Below are 25,359 nucleotides of genomic sequence, written 5' to 3' on the forward strand. Positions count from 1 at the left end.
GTTCTTCGAGATGCGAAAAAGAAATTAAAATGTGATTTACTGTGAGCTCCTCACCACACATTTCACACACAGTTTTGTATTTTTTTGTTAATAAGAAGTTATAGGTGATGTGTGTGTGGCCTATGCGTAAACGACATAAAATTACTTCGATAAAATGTTCTTTGTGGCGGCATGATTTCCATTCTTTCAAAATGGGCTTTACAGTATGCAGCTTGTTGTTTCCTTCATTTTCCCAAGAAGCTTGCCATTTGGCTATTAGTTTGCTATGCACTAACTTCATGTAATCCCTAGGAGGCAAATTCACATGTTTTATTTCCATGGTTCTGGCTTGTGCAGCACACATGTCGGCTCTCTCATTATCTCTAATGCCAACGTGACTGGGAACCCAGCAGAATTTTATAATATGTTTTTGTGTTGTGACCTTTACTATATTGTGTATGATGCTTCCTATCAGTGGCTCCGTGGCATTTTTGGAGTTTAATGCTGTAAGGACGCTCAGTGAATCTGTATAAATGATGCTGTTTTTGATGTTTTCATTTGTTATTTTCTGTACCGAAACACAAATGGCATAACACTCAGCGGTGAAAACTGTAGCTCATGTGGGCAGTCGTACTGCATTTTTATTTTTTCCTTGTATTACTGCGCTTCCTACATGAGCATGAGTTTTTGACCCATCAGTATAAAATGCAGTATAATTTCTGTATTTTTCTTGTAGTGCTAGATATTCTTCTATTATATGGTCATGTGGTGTACAGGTTTTCCTGAGGCGTGTTAGTGGGACGTCACACACTGTGGGGAGAGTGTACCACGGTGGTAGCGCTTCGTGTGTTGGGGCAATATTTTTAATTTCATTTAGTATATTCAGAGCTAGGCATTTTTCTTCGAAGCGCAAGAGCAACGGCTTAACTGCGTGAGGCTTGTTGTTGAAGAGTATTCGGGATGGGCATTTCGTGAAAATTGGGTAACAGAGATGTTTTGGCTGAGAAAGGCTTTTGAGGATGTATGCACTAGTTAGTGCAGTCCTTCGATCTTCTAAGGAAGGTTCATTCGTTTCCACATACAGACTTGCTATTGGTGAAGTTCTGTAAGCACCGGAAGACAACCTTAAACCAAGATTGTGGATAGGATCCAGTCGTTTTATGTAGGACGGTCTTGCTGAGCCATATACTATGCACCCATAGTCTAACTTAGAGCGAACCAGAGTGATATATATGTAATAGGCATGCCCTATCAGACCCCCAGCGTTTTCTTGACAGTAGTTTTAGCCCATTGAGGGCCTGGGAAGCTTGTTTCTTTAAGCTGTTTATATGTGGCAAGAAAGTGAGCTTTTTATCGAAAGTTATTCCTAGAAATTTATGCTCTTGTTTGACAGCACAATTTTTATTCTCCTATATAATAACTGATCGCGGGCGTTGTTCAGTATTACGTCTAGGTGTGCTACCTGCCCATTTTACTCAGAATGAATAGAAGTCTGCAAGAAATGCAGCAATGCCGAACCAGAAAATCACTAGTACTGCAGCGCCATCTTTTGTTGGTTATAAAATGACGAAAGAAGAAAATACGAAACGTACATTGCTCGTCATACGTTCTTCGGGGCGAGATATGACGCTGCTGAGAAAGCGGTCCCGGGCACTTGTATCTTAGAGCGAAAGCTCTACTCCTCGAGGCAAACGCCCCAGGCTAAATGTGGTGCGCGTTTGATCGTCAGCAGGCGGTGTGTCCTGTGACGTCACGCCACGTGACCGCTACGGAGAGGCGTCGCAGCTGCGCCTGCGCGGAGACTCGCCGGTCGCTCGGAACCCCGTCGCTGCGGTACCACGTGATTAACAGGGATTCAACCGCTGCTTCGCCGGCGCTGGTCGCACTCTCGTCAGAGATGAACGCGCGCCGGTCCGAGCGCGTCAACTCTTTGCCGCAGGTGTCAGGCTAACTATACTCAACAGAGCTTCCATTCCACTCGATAACTAGGTTCAAGCCACGCTTAAGGCAGCCTAATTTTTTTATTCGCTCACCGCTGCATACGATGCATACTTACGGTTCATTCGGAGCGCAATAGGCAAGTACCCCACCATATATCTCAGCAAATGACATTCATATGTAAGATTTCGGCGCCAACAAGCCAGTTGTTTAGTAAGAGAAGACAAGTAGTTTGGACGAGGAAGTGAGCAATGCAGGATTCAGTGTTAACGGCCACCGTCCATAACGGTCTGCTGCGTTAAGGAGATCGGGCTGACAGCCCAAGCTCACTGCTCCTGCAGGTGGGAAACACCGCTCGTGGCGTTTGTTCAGTGTTTCCATCCCTCCCTTTCCGCGTTTGTCTCCATTAACAATGTCGTGCTAACCGAATTTCGTCACTGCTTTCATTTCGCTTACAAGCCTTGCTTTTCCTCCAGTTCGTGGCACCGTAAAACCGAAGCGAAGACCACCCCGAATGCCAAATGAGCATCTGACCTGGAGTTTGGTAGCGGTTGGGGCTTAGTCACGCCGAAGCATGACGCGCTACTAGAAAATGAAAGATGCACAACACTGTGGCACGAAAAATATAGAGTGATTAAATTATGCTTGTCCGAATAGCCTTCTAATTTGCAAGCCGGAACAAACTACTTGACACCTTGCCAGGGCTTACGTATTTCCTTATGGCAGCTTCTTCTATCACAATCCACGAGCTTATCGCGGAGTTGAAAATCTGCTCTTCCGTTAGTGCGGCATCTGATTTCCTTCTCGCGTCGGCCAACTTGATTGGGCTTTCTTTTCGTTCGCGTCAGTGATTGATCAGCGGCCTTATCAAGGCCACTCATACAAAGAGAAGTTTTGTGAGTGTACGTTAAAAAACTTGTCCGCAATTAACAGGATAGGAGGCTTGAGAAAAACACCCTGGCAAAAGACAGTAAAAAAGGCGATACTCATTTGTATTGAAAAGTAACGACGATGCGAGTAAGATGGGCCTTTAAAGGGATTATGCAACCAATTAAAAGTCGCTTGTAAATGCTTTCAATGCTTCGAAATGATGCTAAGAAGCATTCACAACAAGTATGAATCTACAGAACTGAGCCGGCAATATATTATGAATATTTAAAAACCGTAATTTTTTAAAAATTCGCGGGCCGATTGGTGTCCTCGTAGAGACCGATTTTGAAGCTAAAATCGGGAGAATAGACGTTACGAGTCCCATGAGGCCGGCAGGCCACCACACGCTGTCATTCTCTGGGGCCACGGCAGCCTCTACGTCACGGGCACACTTCCGGTAGCCGTGAAAATCGTCTGCTCGTGCCGCCGCGGGACCCCCTCGGGCAAGCACGAGCCAGGGCATTGCCTTCGCGCATATGGTTTCAATTAACCTCTGCCGCCTCTTTCTGTCGAGAGTTCTGGAGCCACTCGCAGTGTCTTTTTCATCCGCCCGAGGCGAAGAGAGACCGAAGAGGCGCTGCCGACGCTGCTGCTGGGGTGCTGGGTGCGACAACCGGAAGTCGCAAACAGAACGTCAGCGAATGACGTACTCATGGGCAGGGCCCAGTCTCAGAGCTGTTTTCTTTATTTTTTTTTTTCTGGTGCCCCACGTGTACGAGTTGAGGGAGGTGAGGAGGAGTGTAATTTTTAATCGTCTATATCTTCCTTGTTATTGATGCCGGCTCAAAAATTCTTGCGCTTAGGTGACGAGTGATGGAATGCCTATCTCTCGTCTGCTTTACGTAATCTAAATTAATTTATTGCATAGTCCCTTTGAATTCTAAAACTATGTTCGTTTCAGTATGCTCCGTCCAGGCACGGTTCAACTGCCCTAGCCCACTGTTCGTGTATTCGAAGCCCATTGGAACCTCCGGGAGATTCAAGATGCGCGTCTGCGCAGTGGTCAACGTGGTCTGACGAAGAAAGCCAGCCTCGTCAAGGAGGCGACTGTGGGGCGGGCTCTATAACTGGCGGCATCTAGTTTTTAAACACCCGACATCTACGGGGTGAGCGGACGGGGAGAGAAATCTGCGAGACGCCCGTATCTCGACATCCGCGCGCGCCTTGCTTCCATTGGCCTCGCCGATAAGTGGTTACGTTGCTCGGGCTGTACTTTGCTGGGCGTGTCAAACGATTCGTCTAATCAAAAGTTTTCGTTTCTGTCTGCGCACTTGCACCTTGGTAAATCAATGCGCCGTCTCCTTTCATCCTCGCGCCTTTCACTCCATTCGTCTTAATCTCGCGCGTGAGTTTTCTCGACATCTTCCATTCAAACTTGAATCGCAGGTAAGCGCTGATATGAAGTTTAACAGAGTACACTGTGGGGCCAGTTGGTCATACATAATCTGAATGAAAAAATGTAGCATTGAAACAGGACACAGAAAGATGAGGACAGGACGGGGCTACAACTTACAACTGAATGAAATCGATCAACGATTTAGCGAACCATCTATTTACCTAATGGCCGCCGCGGTGGCTCAGTGGTTATGGTGCTCGGCTGCTGACCCGAAAGACTTGAGTTTGATCCCGGCCGCGACGGCCGAATTTCGATGAAGGCGAAATTCTAGAGGCCCGTGTACTGTGCGATGTCAGTGCACGTTAAAGAACCCCAGGCGGTCGAAATTTCCGGAGCCCTCCACTACGGCGTCTCTCATAGCCTTAGTCGCTTTGGGAAGTTAAACCCCTCAAACCAAAACCAAACCTATTTACCTAATGGAAAAAGAAAGAAAGTTTCTAAGAAGCACTTAATGTTTGTACAACAGCCTTCATCCGCGGTTGCTATTCCTCCCCTTTTCGTCTCTTTTTTCCTTTTTATTTCACCGGATTTTTCTAGATTATCAGTTTTGCCATTCTTTCAAGTTTGCGCATGCGTGTCCTTGCTCGAAAAGGGATGTGTCTTTCGTTGATCGATTTCATTCGGTTGTAAGTTGTAGCCCCGTCCTGTCTTCATCTTTCTGTGTCCTGTTTCAACGCTGCGTTTTTTCGTTCAGATTAGCGCTGATATAGGCTGCGTCTTCTCGACTGTGTGTATCTCGGCTAGCTCTGTCGACCCTTTAAACCGTGCGCCACCTTTGAATTTTTCCGTTTGGCGCACCAAAGCACTATGTAGTAAATCGCACAAGCTCTCCATTTAGTGCCGATGCTCTTACCAAACATGCTTTCATAACTCATGCATCCGTTACTCTTAGCTAAGCACCACCTGTGTAACCACCTATCTCAGAACTGGCCCGTACACCGCGTTAGCCAGCATAGCATTTTCATACATAAGTCTGAATTGCTGCCTGGTTCCAAAGGCGCTGATTACGGTGTCATGCTTTTAATTCAACGCTATTTCTGTAGCAAAGAAACAACGCAAAATGTGTACGCATTACCAGCATTTCCTGTCGAGTATACATAACATTGCTTTTTATCGGCAATGTGAGCGAAATTTTAAAGGTGTAGCATGCCAAACACGCTTCCAAATTTAATACCGTTTTTTTTTAAGCGAAAACTTCGCTACGAGACCTCGGGCTTCGATCGTGGACCGTGCAAATTTGACCTTCAAATGACATTGAGCTTCGAGAGCAAAGAAAAGGGCATAACTGGCCCCCAAGAAAAGTGGACACCTTAGTAGCTCTTTAAGCTACGAAACCAATGAAGCGGGGGCTTGGAAAGCAAAGGAAAGGTGCATAACTGCCGTCCTGGAACAGCTACGCCGCGGGGTAGTGACAGCGCAATTAGGCATGTTTTAGCTGAGCGTTTTTACGGCCAGCGGGAGGAGAGCGGGCGAGCGGATACACCAGCGGAGACGCGCGCGAGAAAACAGTTGTAGCCGGGCGGATCGCCCATCTTCTCGGGCGGACTAGAGTCGAATGTGCTCTGCTGCTCCACCTATAGGTCCCAATTCGAGTTAGAGTGAAAAGAATATCAATTAAGCTAGCTAATAAGGCGCTGAAACTATTTAGTAAGGATAGATTCTGTGTTTTTAGTTATTTATTGGGTAAATGTTGCGTTTTAGAAGTACAAAAGAGGCTTCCATCTTGAATACCCATACACGCCCGCGCGCTCTTACGCACGCTCGCGCGCGCGCTGCCCATCGCTCCGCTGGAGAGGGCTTCCCAGCGGGCGTAAGCTTCGCTCCGTAAAAAGCATGCGCAGTGGCGTCTGCACTCGTCCGCTCCTCTCCGCTCGCCGTAAAAACGCTCAGGTAAAACTGTCATTGTCAACGTTGTGAAACGCGGCACTGAAGCCATAGACGGTCGGCGTTCATTGTGTTCATTGGCGTTGTCTTTGAAAACGTTTTATATTGCGATGATTTTAAGGAAACGAAGTACGCATAACAGGCTCCCTGGGTCAGTGGACGCCTGAATGGCGTGGGGTGATGAGAGAGAGAGATGTGGGCTGCATGCGTTAGCGTTCACAACGTTGTGGCGGACACGCGGCACTGCTGCAATAGGCCGCAGCGTTCATTGGGTGATGAAACTTTCGCGATCAACTGCCACCTGCCAGGGTGGCAAGGTGGGTGCGCTGCCTATCCAGCGTCTGGAACGCACTCAACGTTACAGACGCCAAGCCGCCTATAGTTTGCCCGATACGCCATAGCTTTCGCTCTCTAACCAGGCTCACCAGTAGTTGAACCGCACCATTTTTTTTTTCCAGTAAAAAAGAGATTTCTTTGCGCCCAGACAGCCACCAGCTTCCCATCCGAGCTGCATGCGTGCCGACCGCAAGACATGCTTCTAAAGAACCGCATGGATTTTCAAGTTAGAGTGTAGTGTCGAAACCTTTTGAAATATATACCATCGCACTTCACTACACTTGAGCGTTTGAAAGTGACACATGCGGCATAATACACATGCATTCTACACTAAGCTTCGGTCCCGGCAATATTAAAAGTCAATGCGTTCTCTAACCAAGCTATCATTCGGAGTAAACGTCCCAACGGTAGCTACGTTGCCGTTAGCGGCCGGAACGCATAGAATAAAGGACAAAATTTAGTGCAATGTGCTTGTGGGAGAAAAAAAAAATGCCCAGGCTTAGCTTGGTTAAGCCAAGAATGCGTTGCATATTGCGCGGTCTTTTTGCGCGAGGTAGCTTGGCGGCACTCGATTTTCTCAGCAGCTTTTCCTCCGCGACGTATGGATGGATGGATGGATAGGAGCGCCCCCTTTGAAACGGGGCGGTGGCAACCGCCACCATGCTCAGCCGTCCTCTTTTTTTTCTTTTCTCTTTCTTTTCTTTTTCTTCTTTTTCTTTTTTTCACGTGGTTTGGTGACATCACGGCACCACGTGACGTGACGTCAGCAAACCACGTCACGTCACGTCACGTGGTTTGGTGGCTGCCCGGCCGCGCCCAAGGGCTGAACTGAGTGATTGCAATATGCTACGCATAAAAAATTGGCAGTGGCTTAGCTCAGCTATGTCAGGATAGACGTAGCGAGGGGTACGGTGTATCCCGGGTTGCGTCTAGTTGTTTTGCATATCGTCATGGCTACGTGTTAGACATTAAAGACGAGACATGTGGCGAAGGCCGCACGCGTTATTCAACTGTATTGACTGCCAGAAAGACGGCCCGGTGATCCGTAAAGTTACACGCGGCCGTTAGGTCGGAGGCGAGCGGTGTCGGCGCGCGGCGCACTAGCTGCGTGGCTGTAACGTCACTCGGCTCCTCGCGCATGCGCACTAGTGGCGCCGAAGGCTCACAGCGAAGCGGCGAGACTGCGGGTAATGTAGCTCTCGCTACAAAAAAGGGGGGCTACATTTTAACGTAGATAAACCGAGTATGCATGCAAAAGCATGTGTTCAGACAGGTTGCCCCATGGTTTTGCTTTGCTTCCTCTTCGGTACGCCTGGCGACGATATCAGACAGTTGAAACTCTGATCGAGGTTACGCTGATCTGACCTGTTCGCGACGAAGATGGAAGCTAAAGACGAAAGCGACGTGCAGTGCATTACCCGAGAGTGTGTTGTATTTTAACACGAGGCGTGATCGGCTGCGGCATTAGCACAGCGCAGTTTTTGCAACAAAGGCGTATCCGAGTGGAAATAACTGAACCAAAATTGGCATGATTTACAAGAGAAAAAAGAAACCAATGGGGCACTCGATCGAACACCTTTTCTGGGTCAGTATGCTGCAGTGCTAATTGTTCATGAGCGTCACTGCAATACTGCAACAGTGTGCGCGCTATATGTAGATTAAATTGTATTGACCGACCCATCAAGCCGCATGTGAATGGTGTTTTCTCACTACCAGTCCGAATTCAGTCCTCTCTGAAACAGGGCTGCCCGCTGTTCCCGCTTCTGTTCGCATTATACTTGGAGCCCCTTTGTCTAAGTGTTATAAGCAGGGCAGCTGTCCATATTTTTCGTACTATGAGTCAAGAACTTAAGGAATTAGCCTATGCGGATGACCTCGCGTCTTCTGCTGATAAGTGAATCATCGATGAGGTTATTCGTTTAACAGAAGACTTTCGTTCAGTGTCAGGAGCTCGAATGAATCGTTGTAAGAGTTGCGGTCTCTGGTTTGGTATGGCGACAACGAGACCTGCCGATTATGCTGGTATACAATGGACACGTACGCAACCAAAGTACCTTGGCGTTCCTTTCAGTGCCTATAAGCACAGTGCACGTTACTGCCAAGACCACATGCCAACTTTTCAACGCTATGCTCAAGCTTTTGTCTCCCATAGTCTCCCGAGTTTTGGCAATGCGACCGCTTGCTATCTGTTTCTCGTCACTAAAATTTATTATGTACTGCTAAGTATCCACAGCACAAGACCTTATATCTAGCGTTTCCACACAGTTTTCGCAACTTTTGTGTGGGGTTCGTCTTTTGAATCAACGAGGCATGATAACCTTTTCCGGCCTGTAAGCGCTGGCGGTCTTGGTTTAGTACACCTGTATGTCCGATAGATGGTTTCACGTTTCATGTTTTTTCGGGACACTACATACCCTAGAGTGCATGCATTCCTGCAAGGAAATTTAGTTCATGCTTTATCGAGCATCACTGTGTCTTCTAATACTTCTGATCGTCCGTGTTTGTGGGGATTCATGCATGAGGTGCATTTGTCTATTTGTTTCCTACCTGTTTGTTTTCCTCCTGATTTCCTTTATCGGTGTCGATAGTTTTGATTGATTTATGGGGTTTAACGTCCCAAAGCGACTGAGGCTATGAGAGACGCCGTAGTGGAGGGCTCCGGAAATTTCGACCACCTGGGGTACTTTAACGTGCACTGACATCGCACAGTACACGGGCCTCGAATTTCTCCTCCAAAGAAATTCAACCGCCGCGGCCGGGGATCGAACCCGCGTTTTTCGGGCCAGCAGCCGAGCAGCATAGCCACTGAGCCACCGCGGCGGCCTTTATCGGTGTCGAGGAAACGGTTGTACAAGGACTTAATCTGTGTGCTCTTTCCTCGGCCAATGTATCGCTCTGTGTATTTTGTTTTACCGGGACACGACGTACTCAAGAAAGTACGTAAAATGCACCTCTCGTCATGTACAAAAACATTTCTCATTAAGTCACACACTGAGACATTACCAGTTAAAACATGGCGAAAGAAAAGGGGCATTGTCGTGCCTATAGTGAACTGTCGCCTTTGTGATGCTCCTGAAACCATTGAGTATTGTTTCATCAATTGTAAAGATGCAATTCTCCTCTGGCACATCATGCAACGGACATTGAAAAAAAAAGACAATTTCACGCCGCATTCTGTGTTATTTCTCACTGCACTACCATTTGTGGATGAACCCTTATATATGTAGTTTTTAATCAGATTATAGAGCCTATGGAAAACATGCATGATGGACCGACATTGTGAATTTTTTGTTTCTGCTAGAGAGGATTTTTGTAGAATGACTGTACACCTAAAAGAATTGTATACCCAGACCGCGTATAAATCGGAGTGGTACTCACTCATAGTGCTGTTTTGTTCATTGCCTTTTTTTAGTGTTCTTTATTGTTTAGATGTGTCGTGTTTTGATGTATTCGCTATGTCCTCCGAATTGACTCTTTTCTCGTGCTTCGTTGCTTATGTGTGTTGATACGGCACTCTGTTCTTAATGTTTGTAGATAGCGCATGTACATAAAACATGGCATTATTGTAATAAATACCATGTTGAAAAAAAAAGTGGCGTTAACACAGCGCTCTGGACCAGTGGCCAGCGAAGTTGCTCTTTTCGCGCTGCCGTGAGTTCGAAACCCAGTCGCGGCATGAGTTACTTTACTTCTGCATAGTCTGTTGCTATGCTAAGTTTTGCCAAGTTCAGCTTCAAGGTTAATATTTTAATATTCACACAAACTTGCTGAGCCGGTTAGACCACATAAATTACTGAAATTACTGAGCTGCTTCGCTGCCCAGTCAGTTCGTATTGATTCCCGCAGATGAATAACATAGGCCACACCTTTGGTGAAATGTTTTGGGGTAATCCCCCAAGGTGGAGTAGATTTGTAATAAGGGAGTAATTACTCATTGGCATCCACCCAAGCGCAGCCATACGGCTACAAAGCAAAGCTATACAGCTTTCTCAGAAACTTCGCAGTTAAAGAAAAATTCGTCCTGGTCCGGGGTTCGATTCCGGGATCACCACTTCAATGGAGCAGCCGCTCTACCAATTGAGCTAACCGGGACGGCGAGCTTATGGTAGGGCGAGAGCGAATTGATCAACAACTCGAGGTGGGAACAGTGTTGACCAAATGTTTAGGGGAATCTGCCAAGGTGGAGTAGATTTGTAATAAGGGTGTAATTATTCATTGACATCCACCCGAGCGCAGCAAGGCTGCGCTCGGGTGGATGTCAATGAGTAATTAGACTACACCTTGCTTCCAGAACTTCGTGTGAATGAGTTTGCCTGTGTGCGCAGAAATATTTTCTTTTCAACGCACCCGCACCTCGAAAAATTTTATCTCCTGCTGCACACTCGTTGAATGCTGAATTGGTTGTATAATTGTTTCCTTTCCGGATTGATTATGAAAATGCACTTGCGGATGCTAAACACACAAAAATCATTTGATTTATTCTGGTTTAACTTCCCCAACCGTCTCAGGCAATGAGGGACGCCGTAGTGAACGGCTCCGGGAATTTCGACCACCGGGGGTTCTTTAATGTGCACTGACATCGCACAGTGCACGGGCCTCTAGAATTTCGCCTCCATCGAAATTCAGCCGCCGCGGCCGGGATGGAACCCGCGTCTTTCGGGCCAGCAGACGAGCGCTTTAACCACTGAGCCATCGCAGCGGGTCCCTCCCCCCCCCCCCACACACACGCACACACACACACACAAAAAAAAAACAAAAAAACAGCACTTCAGGTATGGTACGGTAGCTCGCATGTGCAATGCACATCTTCGTGGAAGCATGTAGCCTGTAGTACGCATGTCACACTAGACGCTGCTTTGTGATGCCCGTTCCACATGCCGCGATTTTCGCCCCCAACGCTGCGATTTCCGCTGCTCGACGACTGCACACAGCGTCGGTCTAGCCGCAGATGGCTTGCGACAGGCTTCCGACCGGTTGGAAAACAATCGCAGGCCTATCAACACTGCCTATCAGCAATGGCTTTGGCCTATCAACACTAAAGTGTTGATAGGCCAAAGCCGAGGACACTGCGCCATGAAGACTTCCGCTAGATGTGACGTCACATCGCTCCCGTGGCTATATCGATGCCCAGATTATACATCTTTTGGGGATCTTAAGTGTTAATTACGCTTGATTACATATTGTAGCGTGCAACGCCAAAAAGAACACCCGCGCAGAGACGAAAAACCTGCGGCGGTCTCCTAGTGGTTCGAGCGCGCGCGAGAGAGCCAACTAACTTCTTCCTCTTCTAGCGCATGCGCTACTTCTGTCTCTTCTTCGAATGCATGTATCACTGCCCCCCTCTTCTGCAGCATCGACACGATGCGGCTGGGAGTGAAAAGTCAGCGAAAGGGTAGAACACAGCTGCAGTGGACCGCAGTTCAGTCAGGTAGCCGGTCGTGGTAAGGCTTCATGCGAACAACGTGTACGACTTCAGTTCGGTGCGACCGGCGCGATGAACAAGCTGTCGGGGCGGGAGCAACTGCATAAGTCACATCGCTGATGCGGCGCACTACTTCGTAAGGGCCGAAGTATCGGCGCAGCAGCTTTTCAGAGAGCCCGCGGCGACGAACAGGTATCCAAATCCACACAAGGTCGCCGGGAGCATAACTGACGAAACGGCGTCCACAGTTGTAGTTAGTGGCGTCAGCCTCCTGTTGACGGTGGATGCGCAGGCGGGCCAGTTGACGCGCTTCCTCAGCACGCTGAACGAAGGTATCTACGTCGATGTCAGCGTCAGAGTCGCAGTAAGGGTCGACGGGCAACATAGCATCCAACGGAGTGGTCACCTGGCGACCGAAGACAAGCTGAAAGGGGGTCAGTCGGGTTGTTTCCTGCAGGGCGGTGTTGTACGCAAACGTTACGTACGGCAGAATGGCGTCCCAAGTTCGATGCTCGACGTCAACGTACATTGATAGCATGTCGGCTAGTGTGCGGTTGAGTAGCTCTACCAACCCGTTTGTCTGCGGGTGATACGCCGTAGCACGTCGGTGGCTCGTGTGCGTCAGAGTCATCACGGACTGGGTTAAGCGGGCCGTGAAAGCAGTTCCCCGGTCAGTGACAACAACGGCGGGTGCTCCATGACGCAAGACAATGTTGTGGACGAAGAACTGCGCCACTTCAGCAGCAGTGCCTTTGGCAAGAGACGTGGTCTCAGCGTACCGTGTGAGGTAGTCAGTCGCAACGACTATCCAACGCTTTCCAGACGAAGACTTCGGAAATGGGCCAAGGAGGTCCATGCCCACTTGATGGAAAGGGGTCTTCGGCCAAGAGGAAGAGGAAGAAGTTAGTTGGCTCTCTCGCGCGCGCGAGAGAGCCAACTAACTTCTTCCTCTTCTAGCGCATGCGCTACTTCTGTCTCTTCTTCGAATGCATGTATCAATATTTTCCATCTAATTTGGCACAAATCCGCTGTTTTTCCGACCATTCTGACAATTTTCACTATGCCGTGGCGACTTCCGGTGGATGTGACGCCACACCGCTCCTGTGGCTATATCGATGTCTGCGCTATTTCGGCACAATTACGACATTTTTGCCTATAATTAATTAATTAATTGATCTATAGTGATCAAACTGGGTTCCTAGGTTCATTTTTTCGTCGTCTATTTGAAGCAGCCATTCGTTTTCTTCTACCTTTTTCAGTTGCAGAGTTAAACGCGCTAGACAAGTTTTTTTAACAGGCGACAGTATGAGCCATTAAAGGCCTTCGCCTTAAAATTAAGCGGCTAACCCGACGAGGCAACAGACCTCTCTGTGAGCGGACAGCAGGGTTTCTTGATATAGATGTGAAAGAAAAGGTTGTTTTTTAATCGTGTTAACAATCTTGTTAATATATGTTTAAAAATAAAAATAAATAAATTAATAAATAAATAAAAAATCTATCAATCAGACAATCAATTCATGCAGTTCGGAAAGCATATACGCAAATTACCAAGATATGTCCACAGTGTACCATAGGTGGCACGCCGGATCTTACACGTTTAAACCGGCCTAAAACAATAGCACGATTGATGGCTGCCAACTGGGAGCCGTGTAGTATGAGTTGGGATTTTTTTTTCTCATTTGCTGCCTACTGCCGTGTGGCTGAAAAGCACCACGGCTGATTCAATGGTCTACCCTGACACTACGAGTTTCTGGAAAACCCTGGAGCTGGAGGCCTCACCATCCTTGTCGTTGTGATTCACAGGGTATAATTTAGCGCAAGACACAGGACTTGCTCGGTAACATTCACCTGTTTGACCCTTGCTACAGCGAATTCTACGTGTATGCAACGTACTGGCCCTCAGACCGCACTCGCCTCCACCTCGAATATATTTCTCTTCTCTTCGTAGCAGTCTATACCTTGGCGTGTCACATGTCTTGCTCACGTGGTATTTGATATTGTCACGTTGTAGTGACGGCAGTCCAGCGGTCAGGAAGACACACAAGACTTGCAAACGAAGCTCTTTATTTGGGCTGACTTGCGCCCGCAAAAGAGCTGAATCACTCGGCGGCGGCGTAAGCAACAAACGTGCTCGCCAGTCGTCGAACTACGAATGCCCGCTGCTCGCGGCATCGTTCAATTTAAAGCCGGCAAGGAAACTTCGAGATAACAGGTCGAGATCATCTAGAGTTATCTGGAAACACGTAGATGCAGCTCTTCATGGCTTGGATCAATCGAGATTAGTCCGGTCGCTTCTCACGTCACGAACAAAAATGATAACACCCCTTTCCTGCGGCCTTGCGCGAACGAACGGACACTACAATGATACGTGGCAATATGCACGCACGTGTACGTATTTTTCTCATTTCCTCTTCCTAACTACCACGTCGATCGCTATCTCAAGCAACAAGCCAAATAAACCTTCCCACACTGTACAGAGCGCGTCCAGCTTGCATGTATCTCTCCTCTGTAGCATCGAGGCTGCATTTAGTCCAAAGCTTAGCGTTGTCATTTGGTGGTCACAACATGAGCGCGGCTCCTGCGCAGAATGTGTGTACCTGAGCAGCAAGCGTCCACTGAAAAGCTTCCCGCCGAAGCACTAACGCCAAACTATTTGCTGTTGGAGAAAAAAACGCGAAAAACAGTGTCTCACATTTCACAGCAGCTGTCTTTCCGCTGATAAAGCGTACATCGAAGGAACAAATGGTCAACTAGCCAGAAGTAAAATTTTCTTTTTTTTTTTGCAGCTCCAATTCGAACTATGTTTTTCAGGTTTGCTTTGACCCTCACAGTATGTTCGCGCTCCGTGTGGTACAGCGAGATTTCGGACACGCGTGCGCAAGCAGTTTATCATTTTGTTTTGTTTCTGAAAATGTTAATGTTATCGTTAATCTTCGAATACAGTTGTAGATCCTATCCTTTCGCTCTACGCTGTATATTTTCGTTCCACCTACCTATCTCTTTCCCTATCCGCTTCATGTCCGTCGGCTGTAGACCAGGCGCTTAAGAGGCAGCAGCTTCCGTGGCCGGCATACACCTCCCCTTTGTTTTTGTTTATGTTTGGATAAAACCATAACCGCAACCACCGCCGGTAATTTGTTCGTTAACAGACCGTTTGATGAGGCTAGTGGACACTGAACGGGAGAGGAACGGGACTCGGTGGTGGTAGGCGGCGGCGTCCCTCTCGGGGCCAATGAAGCGTACAGAGTACGATGACTCACCCGGGCCTTCCCCCGACAGCCCCGACCGAAAAGCTCTCCGCTCTTCTCAACGCCGCCGGACGGTGGGAACCACCACAGTCCGCGCCGCATTGCACTCAGCCACCGGTCCGTGTTTACTCCCGCAGCTCTCGAAATCAAATGTTGACCTTATTTTCTTTGAGTTCCTTTTGTTGCGTTCATTCTATAGCGTACTACAGTATGTTCGCGCAAGCAGCTGAGTTCACGCCATTTCCCAGGCCTGATTGCTCTCCTACGGCTTGGGTTCAATAGTAGGCATATAGTAACCATGTAATGCTTTTAATTCCCATTCTCACCAATCTAAGGCGAGCCTCGTCCACCGCTGAAGGCGAACATGACAGAACATGAGGCAAAACATTTTGGCGAACTTATTCGAAATATTTCGATACTCTCCGTTCAAACGGTCGTCATCATCATCAGCCTGGCTACGCCCACTGCAGGGCAAAGGCCTCTCCCATGTCTCTCTATTAACCCTGTCCTTTGCCTGTTACGGCCACCGTATCCCCGCAAACTTTTTATATCATCCGCCCACCTAACTTTCTGCCGCCCCCTGCTACGCTTGACTTCTCTTGGAGTCCACTCCGTTACCTGTAAGGACCAGCTATTACCTTGCCTCTGCATTACACGGCCTGCCCAAGCCCATTTCTTCCTATTGATTTCGACTAGATCAACAACCCACGCTTGTTCCCTCACCCACTACGCCTGCTTCCGATCTCTTGACGTTACACCTATCATTTTTCTTTCCGTAGCTCGCTGAACCCCTAACTTAGCCCTCTTTGTTAGCCTCCACGTTTCCGCCCCATAGATGAGTACCTGTAAGGTACAGTTCTTGTATACTTTCCTATTGAAGGATATTGGTAAACTGCCATTCATAATCTGACAGAACCCTCCATATGCTAGTAGTTATTTCCACCGCATGATCCGGATCAGCGGTCACTACCTGCCCTAAATAGACATCATCATCTTACTACTTCCAGCACCTCGCTACTAATTGTGAAGTGCTGTTCACTTGTGATACTGTTGAACATTTCTTTGGTTTTCTGCATGTTAATTTTAGCCCCACCGTTCTGCTCAGGTTGTCTAACTCGTTGAGTATGCTTTGCAGTTCATGTCCTGAGTGACTTAGCAAGTGAACGTCATCAGAGAATCGCAGATTACTTGGGTATTCTCCATCAACGTTTATCCCCAGCTGTTCCCATTTCAGGATCCGGAATACCTCCTGTAAACAGGCGGTGAATAACATTGGCGAGATCGTGTCTCCCTGCCTGATTACTTTCCTTATTGAAATTTTATTGCTGACTTTATGGAGGACTATGGTAGCTGTGCAATCGTTATAAATATCTTTCAATCTTTTCACATAACACTCTTGTACACTCTGATTCCGCAATGCCTGCTTGACGGCTGAGGTTTCCACTGAGTCAAATGCTGGGACTAGGATGTCATTAACCAGTGTTTGTTCCCTCACGCACTCCACCCACTGCCGATGTTGTCGCGAGCCGATGTAAGCCGGCGGAGGCGCAAACAGATGAGCTTCGCTTCCCGCTGCCTTGGACCACTCGTTCAACACCACAGCCTCTCGCTCTGTGTGCACAACTGGTAGCCTCCCGCGTTGTGCTTAGGATATATTCGGGGTGTGCTTAGGATATAGTCTTGATCATATTTCCTTCGTTATTTCGGCTCCGTGAATGTTTGTGAAAGCCTGTACTTCGGAGGAAGGCACTGGGGTCACGCGGTCCTGCACACACCAAAAGCAGCGAAGGTAGGCGATCAAGCTCTCGCTCGGTACGAAGAGCCCAAAAAAAAAAGAAAAGTTGCTGGTGGCGGAGGCTTCAAGACTCTAGGGAGTCTACTGAGTTACATCATCGTGAGAAAATCGAAACAAATTATCTGGCGTTAACAGCTCGTTTGTTGGGTCTCAAAATTCGTCACAGAGGTGGAATGTGGGCGTAAGTTTTGTTTCATATTACCTTTGGGCCTGGCACTTCTCTGAATTAATAAGAATTTACCGAAATCCATGGCTTTGCAAACAGCTGTACCAGCAGCGCTATCTCTCACCCCGCAATTGGTTTTGGAGCGCTCTTCATTTCGGTTCTCACATTCGTTTGCTTTTTTAATCCTGCCGCCGACAACAGCTGGCGCTACCAGCACGACTCTTATGCAACCGTTTTTTTCTGTACCGGCATCGCCGCATACAATGCGCACTTTCGATTAATACTCACTGATTCTGGCAAGTACCTGATCAAACGTAGCATTACACAAAACCATCCGCTAAATGTCACCTCTGTTCGAAATTTGAGCGCGTACAAGCTTGTGGTTTGGCGCAGAGAAGTTTTCTTCGATTGTATCTCACTGCCGCAATACTTATCATGAACCGTCCGAGAATGCGCTGCACCTTTTTTCAAATGCATTTAATGAGTATATCCGCTCTCGAGGACTAAATAGACTGTGAATATTTTTTATACTTCTAGCGGTCCCTTTCTATTCCCTACAAAACATTTCATCACCTTCAACATCAAGTTCTTCGCCGCAGTAGCACTCTTGTCCTCGGTACCTTGCTGTGCTACTTCGCGCCTAAGTGTAAATATCTTTCTTGCATTAATGGTTACTATTAACTAGCTTCCGAAAGAGCACTGCACGAGATAAAACTACCTGTCTGTGTACAGTGCATTTGTAATAAAAATGAAAACAAAAACAAAAACAAGAAAGCACTAATAAAAGGAGCATACGTGATGACGCATGACTATCCAGCTTCCTCTTTTCAACGTCTTTCAGTTGCGCTCTAAGGCGTTTCCTTTTCTCTTGCGGCCATTCAAGTCAACGAGCCGTTCAGAGCTCACGGATAGCTATTTTGTTCGTCTGTTTGCTCAGCAGTACGTGAGCCCCCTCGCGAATTCAAAACCGTACGAGTCAAGTGGCAGAATATGACGGCGGGCATTCGGCAAGCACTTTAGAGGCCTACTCATTAGTGCTCTTTGTCGCAAGCACGCGCTCTGCCCTTTTCTTCATCAGTTAGTGCTCTCTCGAGGGCAAGAAGTGTGGGGGGAGGGAGGGGGGTCCTCAATAAATTAAGGTGTTGTTTTCGCCACATATACCTTCCTCTGTCAGCCACTCTTTGGAGAGCAGCAGCCAGAGAGTGTCCAGTGTTGGGGGATACAGATTTATTGTCGCGTCAAATACTAACAACTGAGTATGACAGCTCTAAGCAATTTTTAATTGTATCGAGTTGTTTACCCGCTCTACATACTGAGCTTTCGCATTCTGCTTACCCCACAACCCGGCTGAAAAAGTCGTGCATCGAACCTGCAACCCCACCCAATCCGCAACCCCAACAGTTCGCCAACGCCGCTAAATTAGGGCTATAGTCCTCACGACATAAGTACCACGGGCTTTACAAACACCCCGGCGGTAAACTCGCACAGCTGCTGATGGATGTTTATGCTACAAGGGAGTCTGCGGCCAAAGAGAGCCATGGCAGAAGGTATTTTTGTTTGCTCAAGGTGGGGTCAAAGACCCGTTTCCCAAGCGTATCACCCTTGAATTAGCTGAGCACCAGGTCGGGGGAAGCTTGTACCCATTGTATCACCGGTAGGTACCCGGCGGCACAGGGGATCGAACCCCGCACCTCCCGCGTTCCAGGCGGATGCTGAACCACTACTACGCCACCGCTGCGGTAATCGCAGCGTTAGTGGTAGTAACAAGGAAGTAGTCTACGAATAAATTCAGCTTGGTAGGCACCATAAAATATGCTTTCCTTTTTCATTTCATGAGTGTCAAAAAGTTTATTTCAATTACTTAGCTACGGATGCCTCTGTGTGACGCGCCGAATTTCTTTCCCGCAACATTTCTCACATTATACAATGTAGTATTTACATAGAACTTCTCAGAACAATTTTCTCTGGCTGTGTCAAATGTATCTTCCTAGAGTGATGTCCAGAATATTGCCAGAAATTGGCACGTTTATGAACAGTATCACTTTGCCCTTCATTGCTGTTGTATGCGTTTTGCGTGTAATATATTACGAAATCTGAGACCACTTGAGGAGTAGCGATAACAGCTATTTGGTACTTCGTTCAAAGTGCCATGTTTCAATGCTACAAGTTTGTTTTCTTTTTTCTTCCGTTCAGGACGCACATAATCATTTGTATTCCTGTCGTGTGTTCTCAAAAACAAATTAGTCCCATTCATACACAGTGCTCAGCACGCATTGCATACTGCTTTGGGTATTTATCGGGGGAAAAACAAGCTTCTTAAAGATACTCGCCGCTTTGAAAAACGGCCCAACTGGTCACCTTATCGTGCGAACTGGTCACCTTATCGTCAGCCGAAACACTTTTATCTGCAATCAACCCCAGCCGGTCAAGTTAGGGTATTTGGTTCGATTCGGGAGTGTTGCCCTTGTCGCGTGTTGTTTTGTATTTTAATGTAAAATGTTTATTACTCATATATTATTTAAGTTGTTTGGCAGAAATTTTGTTGCCTACTTGCAGGCCTTCTTTTTTTTCTTCCTTTTTTTCGTTGTTTGCTGTTGGCAAAGCACTGCAATTGTATCCCCACTCCTGCCTTGGCCACTGTTGGGACGCGGGCTCTCAGTTGCCGTCGGGACGCGGGTCCGCTGTCGCCGACCAGCCGGAGCAATGAAGAGACGGGGGGTTAAGGAGCAGCGTGAAAAAAAAAGGTATATGTATTTACATATTTACAAGTAGCGAGAAGCACGATACATGGCACGATGTATCTCAACAGGAAAAAGACGCAGACACAGGAGACGGGAGCCCTTAAATAGAGTCGGCACAGACTCCCGCCCCTTTTCGTCCAATCAGGAGCGTCCTGTTGGTTGATTGGCCGGCAAGGCTTGAACGCCAACCCGGGTAGCGTTCCCGTAGCTGTCCGGCCCGAACGCACAACGCGCTCCACGATGACCACGCGCAGGCTCGGGGAGACGCCGGCTTGGACGCCGTCCTTGGGGAGCGTCTCTGTAGCTCACCGGCCGAACGCGCAACACTGGGAGCGTTCCGGTGTTAGAAATTCACGTTCACAACAGCTCGCCCCCGCCCGGAAAATCGTGCACGAAGGGAAGAGGTCCGCAGCCACTTCTCGAAGTGCCGAGGTCGGGGCTTAGTCTTTGTCCGCCGGCCGTCATCTGCTCGCCAACCGGTCTCTTCAGGTCTGGAAGAGAGGTGGTCTGGACCGGACACAACCGCAGCCAGCAAATGCCCTTCCATCTCCCCAGAGATCTGCCAGGCTTCTATCTTACCAACAATTTAGCTGACAGGCGACAGGTTCGATCGCGAGTGCACCGTCGCATCACAGACGATTTTCTTCGCGAGTTGAAAAAAAAAGAAACAGAAGATTACAAAACAGAAAAAAAAGTAACAGCCCGTCCAAATCCCTTCCATTCCTTTCCCTCTTCAGAAGCATCGGCTTAAGCCATCTGCGTTGGAGTTTGCCTTTCCTTTTTTGTAATGAACCTCGAAGCTGAATTGCTGCAGAGCAAGGCTCCAGCGCAGGAGGCGACCATTTTTGCCCGACATGCGTTCTAGCCAGGTTAGAGGACAGTGGTCCGTTTGTACGATGAACTTCGTACCAGACACGTAGCAGGCAAGTTTTTGTATCGCCCACACCAGGCACGCGCATTCCTTTTCAGAAGCGCTGTATGCTTCTTCCCTGGCAGTGAGCTTCCTGCTTACATAAAGGATTGGGTGTTCGTTCCCTTGATCATCGGTCTGGCAAAGCACAGCACCCATTCTTCTGTTGCTCTCGTCACACTGGATTATGAACTGTTTTGTATAATATGTTTTGTATAACAGGGAATCCTTCATCAGGGCTTCCTTTGGAGTGAGAATTAAAGGACTAAACCTCAAACTGACAATGTACAGAAGTATAAATACGAGATCCAATCCGTTTGAAAACCATGCTTAGACTCAAGGAAGGTACTCGCTTCTATTCTTCAGTCGCGCCCTGCTCGGTCGCTGACCGACAGTAGCTTTAGCAGCCGGGACACGACAAACACCGAAGGTCTTAAGTGCGCGTTGACCCCTGCGAGCTCCAGACGCCGCGCAACAATGATTCGTTCCGCCCTCGGCAGCGCGTCTCCAACACCTGAGCAGCACATGAAAAGTTGAATGCGAGAGGGGGACGATTGAATATGACAAAAATGCCTGGGTGCCTTCCGTTCTCAGTTCCTGAACACCCTTCCTTTCCTTTTTTTCCCAGGCGCCGGTTCTTCTGCGTTCTTTCACGTGGTGGCAGTGCGCGCTTCTTTGTGGCCCACTGCGCGTTCCACTCCTCGTGCAGAAACTTCTTTGAACGCGTCTAGTCAGTTTGGCTTGCGTGCGGTGCCTATCGCATCTGGAGTGCCGTGGTGAAAGTCTTGCATGATTACATTGTTGACGTGCCTTCACCCATATGACGTTTTTGGCCCGTCCTTTGTCCTTTCTCTGTGGACTACCCCTTCGCTTGGCTCTCCTTGCGCGCAGCCGCTTTCCGGAAACTGCCATAGCTGTTCTTTCTTGCACACCTCCCTTTATCGTGGTGCCTTCACCCTTCATGTCTGCTTTTTGACTCAGCGCCGAGCCACCTTTCCCATTTGGATTTGAACTATCGGCTCGAGCTTTCGATGAGTCACGGCACGTCGTAACCTCAAATTGTTCCGACTGCACTTTACTTTCCGCTGAGTCTAGCAACCTGCTCTCCTGAGGATTGCTATCCGACCCCATGAAACTAAGTACCTGGCCCGAAACTCTATCTGAACCACTCCCTTTGGGTAACGTTGCGTTCTGGCTTGGCGTTTCAGCGACGCACTCAGGTGACTCACAGTCACTCTGATTACAGCAAAGCGCCTCCAATAATTGGCTACTGTTGCTCACCAGCCGCATCGAAGGAGCGTCTCCTTTGAATCCTTCACTGCGCTGGCCTGTGAGCTCACTACTCTCTTCCTGAGAGATAACAACTGACTCACTGTTAAAAGCAGCATCTGCTTCTGGGTTTAAACCTTCCCTGCCGTTACTTCCCTGAGCAACGGTTGTGTCCTCAGCTGACCAAGCGGGGTTCCTAGGCTGGTCGCTGACACACAGATGGGAGCGCTGCCCCCTTTTATCACTTCGGACTTTAGCGTCCGCCTCTCCTTTTGGACGGTCGTCCCCTTCTACTGCTCCGGCATTCTTAAAAACTGGCTTCGCGCCTGTTTCGTCTGCTCTATGCCTAGCGGGGTACCGTTGCTTGTACCTGTTGCTTGTACCACGACTTTCAAGCAACACGCGGCGTGACGCATACTCTTCCGCGAGTTCAGCAGCCTTCTCAACAGTGTTTACCTCGGCCCTGTCGAGAATCCACCAACGCATTCGATCCGGAACTGTGTCATAAAACTGCTCTAGACACATGCATTCCACGATCTTCCCTGCGTCCGCGTGAACGCCTGCGCTCTTTAACCACTCCACTAAGTTTGTTTTCAAGTTATAACCAAACTCGAGGTAAGACTCTTCTTTACACTTAGTGGCTTTTCTGAAACGCTGGCGAAAAGCCTCGGCAGACAGGCGGTACTTCTTTAGGAGGCTTGCCTTCACGGTCTCATAGTCCTCCGATTCTTCCGCACTCAGTCTCCCGATCGCGTCCGCTACCTTACACGGCAACAGGGTCAATAGTTGCTGTGGCCACCCATCTTTCCCAAGATTGTTTTTTTGGCATGTCCTTTCAAAGTTCACCAAAAAAATACCAATATCCTCGCCTAGCTGGAAGGGTTGCATGAAATCTTTAATTTTGATTGTTTCCCTTCCTCCTGGGCTGGGGGATGGTGGCTGAGCGACGCCGGCTTCGGCTCTTTTCAACTCCGCGTCCAGTTTCCTTTGGTCAATTTCCTGCTGTCGGCGTGCTAACTCGAGCTCCTCCTCTCGAAGCTGAAGCTCGCAATCGCGTTGCTTCTGTTCCAGCTCGCGCTGTTCCTTCTCAGCTGCTTCCCTTTTCTCTTCAGCTGCTTTCCTGTCCTTAATCAATTCCCATGTCTCGATAAGCTCTTCATCGTCCGCACCGCAAGATATTATTGCCTCTATGATTTGCGGTTTCCGGACGGCCTTCCCAAGTTCAACCCCTAATTCTTTGCTGATCAAAACTAGATCCGGCTTTTGCAAAGATTTCAGGTCCATGATGCGCTCAGACACTCGACCGGTCCCCTATCTCTTCTTAGCAATGCGTATATAACAATCAGTACTCACAGCACTGCCAAAGAAAGCCTGCCAGCATTGACGCTAAATTCAAAAGCCTGGCAAAATACCCCAGGGAAGAAAGGTCGGACACTCACAGAGCCGCGATCATGGGGTCCACCAACGTGGGAGCTCTTGCAACTGCGAACGCTGCTAGGCGATGCGAAGAGCTGACTTCGATCCCAGCGCTGCCATCCAGTTGTTGAGACGCGGGCTCTCAGTTGCCGTCGGGACGCGGGTCCGCTGTCGCCGACCAGCCGGAGCAATGAAGAGACGGGGGGTTAAGGAGCAGCGTGAAAAAAAAGGTATATGTATTTACATATTTACAAGTAGCGAGAAGCACGATACATGGCACGATGTATCTCAACAGGAAAAAGACGCAGACACAGGAGACGGGAGCCCTTAAATAGAGTCGGCACAGACTCCCGCCCCTTTTCGTCCAATCAGGAGCGTCCTGTTGGTTGATTGGCCGGCAAGGCTTGAACGCCAACCCGGGTAGCGTTCCCGTAGCTGTCCGGCCCGAACGCACAACGCGCTCCACGATGACCACGCGCAGGCTCGGGGAGACGCCGGCTTGGACGCCGTCCTTGGGGAGCGTCTCTGTAGCTCACCGGCCGAACGCGCAACACTGGGAGCGTTCCGGTGTTAGAAATTCACGTTCACAACACCACCAAAAGGCGGCTGGCAGTATTGAGTAAATAAAAAATAAAAAATAAAATAAAAACCTGGCTTATCTGAACGTGCTGTGTAGTCTCGACCAGCTGCGGAGTTTTCTGTGTCTCGTCCGCTCAGCAGTGTCCCTCATCACAACTGTGGCCACGTGGGACTCGAAGGAAGTCGTGCCTTGTCCATTCCTTAATGAAGGCTATTGGACCTCTTTGAAGTGTTTCCGCAGGCTGTATGAATGGGACCCATATTTATTATTTATTGCGTAATCAGATACTGCGGACTAAACACAGTCCAAGCTGGAGCGGGCTGATAAAATGTATGCCTATTTTTAGCTCTCTGGAGCGAAAACAGAAGACCTTCCACGCTGCCGCCACGATAAGAGAGCTGGCGGCATTTTACGCTTTCATGCATTTCGTTGTCGTTCTTTTTTTATTATTTCTTCCTCCTGATGGCGGGAAAGGATAGTCTGGTCTGGCCCGCTTGGTGTTAAGATAAGGCTGCGTGGCTCGTCGGCATTCAGCTTGTGCAAAGCAGACGGTGGACATCAAGTCTGAGTGGACCACCGGAATTACGTGCGCAAGACAGCAGCAATCAAACTTATAACAGGAGCCGGGTATCCAGGGTGGCCTTGAGTTGACAGTGAAGGCGTTCCACCATGCCATTGGCGCATGGGTGGTACGCAGCGGTGCGAGAAGCATTGACGCCCCATTTGTTGTACAGCAAGCTCGGACATGGACAAAACTGGGCAACCGCTGAAGAGCTGAGAAAAATGTCTTCCAGCCGGTTGCCAGGTGTGTTCTTTCATCCACTGAAGCAACTTCGTCTCCGTCTTCGTGACTGACCTCGGCGATTGACGAGATGGAACTTGTCTCCTTCCCGCAGATTACAGATGAGGTACTAATTTCACTTTAATAAAGGATTTTTCTCCAGCTTCTCCCCTCTTTCCCGCGTGTTCTTAAGTGATGGCACCACAAGTTTTGGGCAGTTTGTTCGAGTTGCTTGCATGAACACGCGGACTTGATCTTGCGCAAACTTTTCCTCAAGCCACAACAGGTGTTGCTTTGTTTGCCACATGGTGTCGATATATCACCAACCAGCCGAAGATTAAACTTTGTGCCAGAAAACACCCTCCTTGCACAACTGCAATCGCTTCTTGCAGCTCCGGAACGGTAAAATTAAAAAGGGTGGAAAAATGACACTTCGTTTCTTTGTCTTCTTTTGGCTGCGTTAGGCTCCTAGGCGCCTGTGCTTGTCGTTCTGTGTCTTTGTGGGTGTCAGTGTAGCGCATTGTTTCACAAGTTAACATCCTAGGCTTCGTCTTTTTTTTGTAAAGCT

General features: G+C 48.5%; 1 protein-coding gene across 1 annotated transcript in view; it reads right to left on the minus strand.

Moving 5' to 3' along the window:
• LOC149328283 (bombyxin F-1-like) overlaps positions 1–25,359 on the minus strand; it is a 55,176-nt gene that overhangs the window by 11,925 nt on the left and 17,892 nt on the right. The gene's annotated exons all lie outside the window — the stretch shown is intronic.

Source organism: Amblyomma mixtum, chromosome 9 (genome assembly GCF_055824585.1).
Source record: "Amblyomma mixtum isolate Tamu chromosome 9, ASM5582458v1, whole genome shotgun sequence".
NCBI lineage: Eukaryota > Metazoa > Arthropoda > Arachnida > Ixodida > Ixodidae > Amblyomma > Amblyomma mixtum.